This window comes from Equus caballus, chromosome 24 (genome assembly GCF_041296265.1).
Source record: "Equus caballus isolate H_3958 breed thoroughbred chromosome 24, TB-T2T, whole genome shotgun sequence".
Classification (NCBI taxonomy): domain Eukaryota; kingdom Metazoa; phylum Chordata; class Mammalia; order Perissodactyla; family Equidae; genus Equus; species Equus caballus.
Genome location: NC_091707.1, coordinates 60,661,361 through 60,675,000, shown reverse-complemented (window position 1 = coordinate 60,675,000; position 13,640 = coordinate 60,661,361).

Below are 13,640 nucleotides of genomic sequence, written 5' to 3'. Positions count from 1 at the left end.
CAAACATGAGCAGACTAACCTATGACTTTGGCATCCAGATGTCACTCATTTGCAGCAGGGTCTGGATGGGACAAAAAGGGTTTTGGGGGCTCTGTGATATTCTGACTCTGGACCTGAGTGCTCGGAACGGAGCTGTGTGCAGGTGCTGAAACCACTGCGCTGCGCGCTCAGGACCGGCACACTTTTCTGCACCACTGGTCTCTCTCCACACAATTTTGCCTGCACAGGGATTGATGGGTGCATAGTAACAGGAGAGCTGCTCCAAAGCTTGTCTAATAACCCCTAGAAACATAGGCCCACCAGAATATTTCTCCCCCTAGAAGTAGGATTTGAAACTTTATCATCCTGACTCCCAGGAACAAAGGTCAGGCAGAGGGAAGATGGGAGTCACCCTCATTCAGACTTTAGAGGCTGCGGTGAATCTCTTGAGATTAAAGGCAAGAAATGTCTGCCTTTGGGTCCTTAATACTTTCTGTAGAAGAATTCACACCTCTCCCTCCCCCAGCCTGCTGTTCTGACCCTTGTTTCCCTTCACTGCTTTGGCAAATGGTCTTAATTCATGGTGAGGTAGCCTGGCCTGTTGTCCACGCCGTGGAAGAGGCCAAATCATTGCTTAATTATACCTTTGGAGGCTCATCTTGGGACACCATTTGGAGATGGGAATATTGATTCACTACCGTTCATTCTTCTGGGGACAAGCCATGTTTTCCCGAATGAATAAATCCTAGTACTCGTGCTGTATGGTATCAAACCAGGAAACGGAACAGATCTCCGTATCCTAAGGTTAAATGCGTTTCGTGGTGAGCCTCCTTGGAACCATCCTCACCTCCGTCCCGAGCCCTGATCTCCTGTGCTCTCCCTACCTCGTGAGGAAGCCACGTTGATGGAGAGATGAGAAGCACGGGGCTCATCTAAACTCTCCGTAGGTCTCTGGGTGACTTGGAGCCCCACAGGGAGCCTTGAGAGCTGGTGACACAAGGAGGTCTCCATTTCCCTCCTGACCAATGGATTCCTAGTAAGAGGGCTCCATCTTGCTCTCCACCTCCTGCCCAGCCAAGCGTGGCTGTGTCCTCCTCATGTCAGGCTGGACCAGGGCTCGGGAAACTCCACCAGAGGGAACGGTGAGAGCCCAGACCACTTTTCCGCTTTCCCGTCCAATACCTACAGAGGCTGGGGTCAAAGAGAACTCAACACGTGTGGGAATGAGGCCCTAAGAATGAATAAAAGAAAAGGATAATAAATGGGTGGATTTCCTTAATCCACTGCCCAAACATTGAGAGATGGGATGACACCACGGTTTGGTTTGCTCATTAGGAACACTGTGGGCTCCTGCCCACATTTGTCACCACGTATATGAAAAACCCTGCTCTTTTATGCTTGGAGCCGAGGAATGGTGTGTTAGAGACAGCCAGGGCACAGTCCATGGAGAATAGTTATTTCACTTTATGTTTTACTGTGAAGAGAAACAAACTCGGAAAAAGAAATCTTTTCATCGACTATCCCTGCACCTGCCTCTGGGGCTGGTTCTTGAGATTAGTGAGTCCTGAGCGCCACCCGATGGTCCTGAGCACCCCTGGTGTCCCAAGCACCCCTGGTGTCCCGAGTGCTCCATTGTGCCCTCAGCACCCTGTGCAGCCCAGCCTTCTTGTCTCCCTGCCGGAGGCTGGTGTCTGGGCTCACACTGATTTCCCCTCACTGTGTCTCTCCCACAGTAATACACAGCCGTGTCCTCAGTTCTGAGATTGTCCATATGCCAGTGCAGTGTGTTCTCTGAATCATGCCTAGAAATGATGACCCTGCCTTTCTCGGATCCAGCATACTCTCTTGTGAGGCCACCAGCAGGGTGTCTTATCAAACAACCCACTCTGACCCCTTCCCTGGAGCCTGATGGACCCAGTGCCCCCCGTAGCTACTGAAGGTGAATCCAGAGGCCTCAGAGGAGAATCGTGAAGAACCCCCCACCCGGTCTCACATCTCCCCCGGACTCCGTTAACTGTACCTCACACCCGACACCTGCAAACAGAGAGACACAACGTTCACTTAGAATCACACAGAAGCGTGGGCCGGCCCGGTGGCACAGTGGTTAAGTTCGCGTGTTCAGCTTCTTGGTGGCCCGGAGTTCACTGGTTCGGATACCGGGTACAGACATGGCACCGCTTGGCAAAAGCCACGCTGAAGTAGGCGTCCCACATATAAAGTAGAGGGAGATGAGCATGGATGTTAGCTCAGGGCCAGTCTTCCTCAGCAGAAAGAGGAGGATTGGCAATAGTTAGGTCAGGGCTTATTGTCCTCAAAAGAAAAACTAAGAATCACATAGAAGCAAAAGCAGGCAGGTGCAGAAGTCTCAGTGCTCCCCACTCCTGAAAACGACCTTGCCGAGTGATCACGAATAAAACCCAGCTTGGCACAGAGCTAATGGTGGAACTGCTGGGTTCCTGCCCCAGACACGTGGGGTTGGGCTTATCCCTAAGCATGCCTGGCAAGGCTCCCTCTTTTCATGAGCAGAAGGAGAGCCCAATTTGCACATCCTCTGGAAAGAATGGTGCAGCTGTGACTCTGGGCTGCGTGCCTCACCTCCTTTTCCTACAGATGACACCAGATGGAGGCAGGGCTCAAGAACGCTGCCAACAAGGTGGGCCCCGTCCTGCCCCACCCTCCCACTCCCCCTTACCAAGACCTAGACATCTGACCCCATCCCTTTTGGAGAAGGCTTTAGGAATTAGGATGCCTCGGCCCTTGGGGCTTTGAGAAGGTTGAAGAGGACCGTGGAGTGCTGCCCCAGAGGTGTCATGATTGGGGGCCTTTTCTCATGCTTTTCTCCATCCCCTGTGTGACATGCTGCCTTTCTGGGGCTTGGGAGTAAGAACGGGAATGGAAACAGTGTTTATATTTTTGAGTCTGAAAGATCCTCTTATTTTCCCCACTCAGATCTTACACAAACCTCTTTCGTGTTGAAGCTCATTTGAAGTTGTGCCGCTTTGTGCCCCAGAACAGCTGTCACTCACAAGCACACAAGCTGCCTTCCCAAAGCCATTAATTCCACTTACCTTCTCCCTGGTTAGAGTGAGAAAGGTCTGCTGCCTCAAGTCTTGCTTATCGTGAGAATTTCCATCATTTTCCTTCGTGCCTTTTTTAAATTAAGGTAACACTGGTTTATATCACTATATAAAGTTCAGATGTACATCATTATATTTTGGTTTCTGTGTAGACTACATCATGTTCACCACTGGAGGGCTAATTACCATCTGTCACTGTACGTGTGCCCAGTCACTCCTTTGTCCTTCTCCGTCCCCATTTCCCCTCTGGTAACCACCAATCTAATCTCTGTGTCTATGCGTGTCTTTGTTGTTGTTATTTCGATCTTCTACTTATGAGTGAGATCATATGGTATGTGTCTTTCTACCTCTGGCTTATTTTGCTTAGCATAATACCCTCAAGGTCCATCCATGTTTTTGCAAATGGCAAGATTTCATCTTGTTTTTTTATAGCTGTGTACTATTCCATTGCATATCTATACCACATCTTCTTTATCCATTCATCCCTTGATGGGCACATAGGTGTTTCCAAGTCTTGGCTATTGTGAATAATGTGGCAATGAACATAGGGGTGCAAGTGTCTTTATGCACACGTGCTTTCTTTCTCTTTGGATAAATACTCAGCAGTGGAATAGCTGGATCATATGGCAGTTCTGTCCTTAACATTTTTGGAAATTTTTATACTGTTTTCCATAGCAGCTGTACCACTTTACATTCCCACCAAGAGTTTATGAGAGTTCCCTTTTCTCTGCATCCTCCCCAATGCTTGTCATTTTTTGTCTTGTTAATTATAGCAATTCTCACAGGTGTGAGGTGATATCTCATTGTAGTTTTGATTTGCATTTACCTGATCATTAGTGATGTTGAACAGCTTTTCATGCACCTCTTGGCCGTCTTTATTTATTCTTTGTAAAAATGTTTGCTTAAGTAATTTGCCCATTTTTAATAGGGTACTGCTGTTGGTTTGTTGAGATGTATGGGTTCTTTGTGTATTTTGGATATCAATTCCTTTTTGGATATATGGGTTGAAAATATCTTCTCTCAATTGTTAGATTATCTTTTCATTGTGTTGATGGTTTCCTTTGCTGTGCAGAAGCTTTTCAGTTTGATGTAGTCCCATTTGTTTACTCTTTCTTTTGTTTCCCTTGCTTGGTGAGACATGGTATTCAAAAAGATGCGGCTAGAACTGATGTCAAAGAGTGTACCGCCTGTGTGTTCTTCTAGGATTTCTATGGTTTCAGGTCTTAAATTCAAGCCTTTAATCAAGTTTGAGTTAACTTTTGTGTATGGTGTAAGATAATGGTGCATTTTCCTTCTTTTACAAGTGGCTCTCCAGTTTTCCCAACAGCATTTGTTGAAGAGACTTTCCTCCCTCCATTGTCTGCTCTTGGCTCCTTTGTCAAAGATCAGCTGTCCACGGACGGACAGTTTTATTCCTGGGCCTCAGTTCTGTTCCATTGATCTGTGTGACTGTTTTCATGCCAGTAGCATTCTGTTTTGATTATTATAGCTTGGTAAGATTGTGATGCCTCCAGCTTTGTTCTTCGTTTTTCAGGATACCTCTGGTTATTCTGAGGCTTTTCTTGTTCCATTCACTATTCTTTGTTAAAGGAACATGTTGGCTCTCGGGAGCAAGATCTCTGTGTAGAACGTTGAGGGGCTGACAGATGCGGGCACCAAAGCATCGCAGCAGGACACACAGGCATCTCTGTGCTGGGTCTTCCTCCGGGTCAGCCCATTCTCTGCCGGCATCTCCTTCAGGCTGCAGAATGGCCACCTGTGTCACCAGGAGCTCTTCCTCAGCTGGCAGCCCCAGGTACACAGAACCCCTCCCTCCACGTTAGCACAGCAGGGGCTCCAGCGAGCTCTCCCTGGGCCCGCTTATGCACAAAGCCTCTGCTTCTTCCAAGAACACGCCCGTCAGCTGGACTTGTCCACCTGGGGTCTGAGGGAGCCCACCCACCCAGACCCGGTGTGACGAGCAGTGGCTCCCGTGGGAGACTGGGGACACTTGTGAGAAGAAGGAGGGCAGGAGTTGTGTGGTCAGACAAAACATCTGTTATACATACAATATTAATTCATTTCACGGATGGGTTAACTGAGGCTATCAAAGGAGCTGCATCAATCACCCACACTCTCTCAATGGATGAGTAATCTGTAAACTCACCATCTCATTCCAAATCTCATTGCGAAGTCTATGATCACCGTCTTCAAAGTGCCTATACACTAACGGCCATAAGGTCTTGCCAGCCATTGGAACTGTCTTTTGTTTCATTAATCATTGTGTGCACAGAAAATGTACACAGTCTCAAGCATACTTTTCAAGGAAATGTCCCCAAGTGCAGCTCTTGGTGACACATGCCAATTACATGCCAAGGTTTCCACATAAAGATGAGGAAACATTCTTTCCCAGGGCTCCCAGAACTCCCCTCCTGCCCACCAATCCCTACCTTCTGCCTCTTCCCCTAAGAACCTACTCTCCTACTTCCTAATTTCTTACATGAGCGTTGGCTGATTCTGATCTTAATTCAATGGAATCACACCACGCGTGTTCGATCAAGTCTGCCTTCTTCCTTCAACAGCCCGTCTGGAGGACTGATCCAAGTTGTTGCTGGCGCGTGCACATTCACTATTTTGCATTTCTACATATTATTCTCTTTTCTGAATAGACATCAGCCGATTATTCTATTCTCGGGTTGAGCGACATGTAGCTGATTTTCAAGTTTTGGTGAAACCAATTGGTACTTCTAAGAACATTCTTGCACATGCCTTTTGGTGCACATACATGCTCATTTTTGACCCAGGAGTGGGATTTGAGTCATTGCATTAACTGGGATTGAGAAAATAAGACTCTTCCTGCCTTTCCTCAGGCAGGACAACAGACACAGAGAAAGACAGCAGCCACTGAGTCCCCAGAGAACAGGGCCAATCCCAGGCTTTGTGGCACCTGTCAGGGTCACGCGATCCTCCTCTTTGACCCTGGGAGTCACAAACCTTGTTGCTTAAAATTATATGCATAGGAGCAATGCACCCCTCTCTTGCCTGCAGGGCCAAAGCCACGTTGGCTCAGAGACGGCTCCTGATTTCCAGCGCTGGCAGATAAGGACATCTGGACTCCACTCCCTTCTTTTCTGAGAGATGCATTCAAATTTGTACTTCTGCCTTTCCTACCAGATGAGGACACCGATTCACTCGTTCATTGTCACTTCATAAGTCATTCAATATACACATTTTTCTAGTTTTCCTTTTTCTTAAATTTATTAAGGAATAGTTTATTAAAGTAAAATAACAGAGAGCTGTCACATGCATTATAAACAGAATCCATTTTTTAAACTTTTCTATAAAGATCCTGATCCCACATTTGTCAGAGATGAGAACCACTCAAACTTTTTTTTGTCTTTCCCTTGTCTCAATTTATAGTTCTAATAAAACAGTTAATAAAATAGATATTTAACAATTAAGTGCGTAAAAGAAATATGTATGTGATAATAAATATGTACACACATATTATTTTACTTTAATAAAAATTATAGAATATATAAGTATATAATAAGAAAGTATATAAAAATATTTGGTATTACATGGCATACACACACACATTGAATGATGTGTTTGTTAGTCCATTCCCCTTTAAAGGGCATTTGCCCTTTTCCCTATCCGATTTGATCTTCTGTTTAAGACTGGCACCTGAGCTAATAACTGTTGCAAACCTTCTTTTTTTGTTTTCTCTCCACACATGCCCTCAGTACATAGTTGTATATTTTAGTTGTGGGTCCTTCTAGCTGAGGCACATGCAGCGATGACTCAGCATGGCCTGATGAGCCGGGCTACGGTCACACCCAGGATCCGAACCGAGGAAGCCCTGGGCCACCCAAGCAGAGCGTGCGAATATAACCACTTGGCGATGGGGCCAGCCCCCTGATTTGATCTTGCCTGAATCTCTGCTTCTTCTTGGACATCTCTCTGGAGACATGAGCAGCAGTTTCTCTATGGCACAAGTCTAGTAGAGAAAAAGTTATGTTGACAGAAAATCAGACAAAAAGATTATAAGAAAAGAAACGTACATACCAATATTCCTTATGAACACAGATACAGTGTCACTAGGCTTTAGGGACCATGATGAGCGATTGTTACACAGTGATTAGAATAGCTGATGTAAAAAATAGTGACAGTATCAAATGCTGGAGAGAAGCTCATTGAGCTTATCAGATTTAGAGATTCATGTCTTTTATCAATGTGGGGAAGTTTTTGGCCAAATTTGAAGAAGTTGTTTCTTCAAATATTCTCTCTGCCCCTTTCTCTCTGCTTTTCTTCTGTTTCCAAGTTTCCTTTTACTTGATTCAGTGTTCACTTCGTGGCTACAAGTCTTTGACTGCTTTTGAATTTGACAATGTCAGTTCTGAAATTTTCTGCTTCTCTCTTGATGTTCTGATAGGGAATAAGAATTTTGAGCTGCCTTCTCCACCGTTTTTCTGCTGTCACTTCTCCTCAATAACTCACTTGGAACAAACAGAGAATGGAAAGGGAAAATAGCAAACCACCGGAAGTCCGCCAATTACGGAAGACTATGGGAGAGGCAGCAGGTGTGCCGTAGTTCATATCCTAGGTGAGCCAACATGGAAACAGTGGTCCAGGTTGAGCAGTGACTTTGTTATATACTGAAATGGTCCTCTGTTTCAGGAAGAACAAGATTTCTGTTATCTGGAAGATCACAGGACACACACATCATGAAGAGGTGGTTTCTCTGAAGGGGTAATAGGTGTGTTACAGGAGTCTCTGCTCGAAATCTGACTCCAGATCTTTCAGCGACTCTGGGAACTCTAGTTTGAAAGAAACACACAGAATAGTGGTTGTCAGGGGCTGGGAGGAGGAGGGAATGGGAGTTGGTGTTTAGTGGGTTCATGGTTTCTTGACGGGGTAATCAAAACACTCTGGAACTAGACAGAGGTGATGGTTGAACAACATAGTTAATGCGTTAAATGCCACTGAACGATACACTTCAAAGTGGCTAAATTTATGTTGTGAATTTTATCTCAGTTACAAAAAGAGGCACACAAAAGTTCCACAGGCGCAAAGAGGCATGAATTGAAAAGTCTCATTCCTAAAAAAGAGACTTAAGTCCATGACAACCCAAATCAAACTTGTTCTTTCTCCAACACATGCAAACACTTTTGTTAGTCATCTTTGTTGGGGGAGCAAGCTTTTAATCTTGATCTGTTTCAGTTGCCCAGGCTCAGTTGCCATGCGCAGACCTACACCACTCCTCAGTGGCCACACTGTGGCTGTGACCCACATGCCAAATACAAGAAGACTGGTGCAGAGGTTGGCTCAAGGCAGATCTTCCTCAAGCAAAAAGAGGAAACTTGGCCACAGATGTTAGCTCAGGGCAAATCTTTCTCAGGAACCAAAAAAAAAAAAAGGAAAAGAAAATTAAACCAGTATCAGAAAGAAAACAATACTCTTACAATTGCATCAAAAAGAATAAAATACCTAGGAATAAATTTAACCAAGCTGCTGAAGGATCTATATACTGAAAACAATACAACATTGATGCAGACGCAAATAAGTGGAAATGTATTTTGTGCTCATGAAAGGGAAGAATCAATATTGTTCAAATGTACGTACGACCCAAAGCAGTCTACAATTTCAGTGCAATTCTTATGAAAATTGTAATGGAATTTCTCACAGCACTAGAACAAATAATCCTCAACTTTGCAAAGAAGACAAAAGACCCCAGAGAGACAAAGCAGGCATGAGAAAGAAGAACAAAGGCAGAGGCCTCCCAATCTCTGATTTCAAACTACATTGCAAAGCCGTGGTGATTAAGACAATGTGATATTGGCATGGAAAGACACACACATACCAATGGAACAGAGTGGAGAGCTCAGAAGTAAGTGTTCACATACAAAGGCAAATAATATTTGACAAGGGAGCCACAGACGCTCAATGGGGAAAGTAGAGTCCCTTCAACATATGCTGTTGGAATAGCTGGATAAACAAACGCAGAAAGGTAAAACTTGACCCCCATCTGATGTCACTTCTAAAAGTTAAATCAGAAAGGATTAAAGACTTCAACAAAATACCTGATACTGTAGGAACCCCTAGATAAAACAGAAGGAAGAAGCTCCTGGATAGTGGTCTTGACAATGAATTTTTAATTATGACACAAAATGCACAATCCACAAAAGCAAAAAACAACACGTGGGATGACATCAGTTTAAAAGCTTCTGAACAGAAACAGAGATGATCAACAGTACGAAAAGTCAATCTATGAACTAAGAAAAACTATTTGCACACCATATATCAGATTGGGGGTTCATATCCAAAACCTATGAGGAGCTCATACAAGTCAATCACAAGAAAAAAACTAGATCTGATTAAAAAGTGAACATAGGAACTTTATAGAAGTTTTCAAAGAAGACAACCATAAGATCAGAGGTGCATCAAAACGTGCTCAACATCACTCATCATCAGGGACATGCAGATCAAAACCACAAGGAGACATCACCTCGCACCTGTTAGAATGGCTGTTATCAAGAAGACAAGAGACGGCAAGTGTCAGCTATGATGTGGAGAAAGGGGAACCCTTTGTGCACTTTTGGTGGAGATGTAAATTGGAGCTGCCACTCTGGCAAACAGTATGAAGGTTCCTGAAGAAATGAAAAATGGAAATACCATACGATCCAGCGATCCCACTGCTGAGCATACAGCTAAAGGGAAAGAAAACAGGATCTCGCAGAGATATGTGCACACTGACATTGCTTGTGTCATTGATCACAGTAGCCAGTACATGGTGACAACCTAAGGGTTTATCAACAGACGAATGGATAAAGAAGACATGGTGTGCACACATACACACACACACACACACACACACACATATGTGTGTGTGTACGCATTCAATGGAAAATTTTCCACCATGTACAGGAAGCAAATCCTGACAGATCTTGAGCGCATTGCTCTGAGTGAGATAAGTCAGTTGGAGAAAGAAAACAGATACTGTGCAACATCACTCTCATGTGGAATCTAAAACAGTGGAACGTGTGAAAACAGAGAGTAGAGCCGTGGTACCCCAGGGCAGGAGGATGACGGAATTGGAGAAACGTTGTCTAAGGGCGGAAACTTGACGCTAGGAGCTCAATGAGTCTGGAGAGCCGATGCACAGCATAGTGCCTGTGGTCGACGACAGTGCATCGTGAGCTTGAATGATGCTGAGGGGCTAGATCTTCATTGTTATCACCACAAAGAAGAAATGACAGCTATGTGACCTGATGGACACACTATCTCAGGGTACAGGGTGATCGTATTGCAACCTCTAAAAGGAAGAAATGAACACACTGTACGTTTTAAACTGACACATATTGTCTGCCGATTACACTGGAAAATAAATAGAATTTTCTAAGGATGTATTTAGCAAAGAAAAAAATCAACTTACGCCTAGCTTCCTGTAGTCTGTGGAGCAATTTAGGACAATCATTGGACTCTATGTCCTCTGAAGGGGAAGTGGCCCAGACTCTCCCCTGGGCCCCTGGAAGTCTACGCCCTCTGAATGAGAGAAAACTGTGAACGGAGCACCCTCACACACACTGGACCCAACCTCACATTGACTCCGTCCCTCATCAGAGCACAGAGATCTGCTCTGCTCTGATTGGGGGGGCTCAGTGGGGTCAGTCCTCTCGGCAGGACAGTCACATTCCCGAGAACCTCCACAGTTCTTCACACCCCGTCTCTGGACTTCCGTCACAAACTATTAGCCATGCCAGGAGACATGACGTGATGACCAAAAGTCTGAAAAGGAAAAGAGAAACAGACAATAGAAAGAGAGGCCTAGGGGATCAGGACTTGGTGCTCATCTGACACGGAGCCTGAAATGACAAGGAGCTTGAGGGAGAGGCGAGATGAGCCCTGGAAGGCACACCCTCCAGGCCCCAAGGAGAGGTCTGCCTGTGGGAGGGTGCAGGCGGAAGATTGACAAACGTTGTGGAGGGGGAGGTGCTGCATAAAGGAAGGCATTGACGTTCAAAGGACGTGGAAGTAGGTGGGCATGTAATTCTTCTCATCCCTCACTTAAATTTCCCATTTATATCCAACTACAAGATAATGGAATACACTGAGAGGACACCAAAATGGGCCCGAGTACCCAAAACAGAGATTGAATGTTGGAAATTAGGAGGAGGTTCAATCATAGGATGGCAAACTGTAGGTGGAGAAAAAAGGATGGATTTTCAAAACACTGTCTATGGAAGCGACCCAGTTTTAACCACACACATTTAGGAAAACACTGGAGACAAGTGTTAAAACAGACTAAAAGTGTTTTTCGGTGCATGATGTGGGAAGTATAAGGCATTAAGGTGGTGGGAGATTTTGGCTTTTAAATTCTGCATCATGGCCCTGTATTGCATGGGGAAAAAGCCAATATAATTTCAATGTCAATTTGCAACAACTTTTAAAATGTTTGACATGCATTTTCTTTTTTATTAATTTTGCGTTACCTCATAAAATAACAGTTGACTGAAAATTACTCAGCCATGAGGTAGACTGGTTTTCCACTCCCACAGGCCTGTTGTAAAGACCCGTGTCTGTCATTCGCCATGACCCACTCAGCTCACAGTCCCTCTGCAGGCACTGAAATGCAGAGGCGAGAAGGGAGGGGGAGCTAACATTCACAGGCTCCCTCGGAGTGCCGGTGTCCTTGCCAGGCACTTCTCCTAAGGTTCTGATGGGATGTCACTGAATGCAGCATTCAGCATCGTGGCCTGAGTGCCCGTCTCAGGGATATTTGCTCTCTAGACCATCCCAGTTCATGTTAGGTCAGAAGTGAACCCAATGCCTCTCGCCCCACAACCACAGCCACCCCAGTCTGGGGCAGGCAGTGTCGGTCGGGAGAGGCCCTCAATTGCCCTGAACCCACTTCGGGTTTAGAGGAGAGATTACCAGAGGATGAGGGAAACCTCAGTGCTCAAGAGCAGTCTTTTGGAGATGTGTCACAAATACGCCCCTGAAGGAGCCTGTGGCAACTTCCCCTGCCAGTGGGACCAGCAACCTCAGGTCAAGACCCAGCTGCTGACTCAGGTCTCCTTTCCTGGCCAGAGGCTAGGGCTCAGCCTGGGCTCTTAGAGGCTAACGCAAAATGTAGAGGACACCAGCATGTGCTTTTTTAAGATTTATTTCAGAGTGCTGGTCAGTGACCTACCAGGGAGACCTGGCATGAGAATGCTGACACCTCTCGCTCCACCCATGATGTGTCGGGGGACCCCTGTGTCTCCTGCAGACTTCTGGGAATGTGGGCTCCGGCTTTGCCAACTCTTTACTGATTTTTTCACACATGTTCCTTGTCTATTGCCTACAGTCGCACAGGGGTGGGAGGCTGATTTATCGTTTAGTTTCACCAACTGTCACTTCCTTTACTTCAGTGACCTTGACAGTTCTTACATTTGTGGCCACGCCAAAGAGGAGTGCGGCTATTAAGGCATAAATGCGGGCACAGAGCACTCTCAGGTACACCACTGGCCACAGGCTGGCTGTCACCTTCCGCTGTTTTCTTGGAGGGGGTCCGCTGTCAACGCTCCCTCCTGCCCCTTTCTGTAAGCACCTTGGAGGTTCCCACCCTTCATGGCAATGGCAATGCCTCAGATTGTTGCAGACTCCTCTCAGATTGCATTTCTCAGGGGTACAGTCATAATTCATTGCCTCGATAGAACCATTGCAGTAGCTATTTTGACAGTATCTTCCAGAATCACAGAGGCTACCATCTCTCACAGGACCCACATCTGTTGTTCCGGTCCCACGGTGTGAACCCACCCCGAAGCACAAGTGATCTAAGATAAGAGACTGATGGAAGGCGACGTGTTCCTGCAGCTGCGGAAGGTGCGTGACGTTGATGCACTGCAGCCTTCCACACAGAATGTCCGCGTTCGCACAGGACCCAAATCTGTACGTCATTTCGGCTCTTCTGCAGTGTCCAAATCGATTGGCTCTTTTATTTATTTCATAGCAGCTCCTTGGAGCATTCACAGCCTTTCCCCCAAAGATTTCTTTGCAGTGAATGCTGCGGTCAGTGCAATTTCCACGGTAGCAGTAGCCGTCTTCAGTACATGGAGTTCCATCTTGCATATAAACGTTGTTAGGGCATTTTGAGCTTAACCCTCGGCAGTACTCGGGAAGATCACATATATTTTGGATTGGTCTGCAAAGCGTCCCAACAGGGGAGAAGGTGCAGTTTGTACAGCATCTGCCTGTGTCACAGGCGCTTCCAGTCGTAAAGCGACAGTTGCTATTGCAGCATGGGCTGCTGTAACACTGCTTGAAGGAGCCGCAGTCACACTGCTCCGTTTCTTCCACTACATGGTTTCCACAACGATCTTGTGTCAGGCTTTTATTTAAATACACCCTTTGGGTGAAGAACACACATAGGGATACATCGTTACCAAGTATGTGCTGGGTATGCAGAAAGGAACAGTTACTGAAGGCATCCGTCATCACAGGGTATCTGTACATGATGCACGTGGTCCTTCTCTGGCAAACGCAAGTGGATTCATCGAAATACAGACCAAACGATCTCCCTATCTGTTGAGATGCTATGATAGCCAGCAATAAATAGTGTCT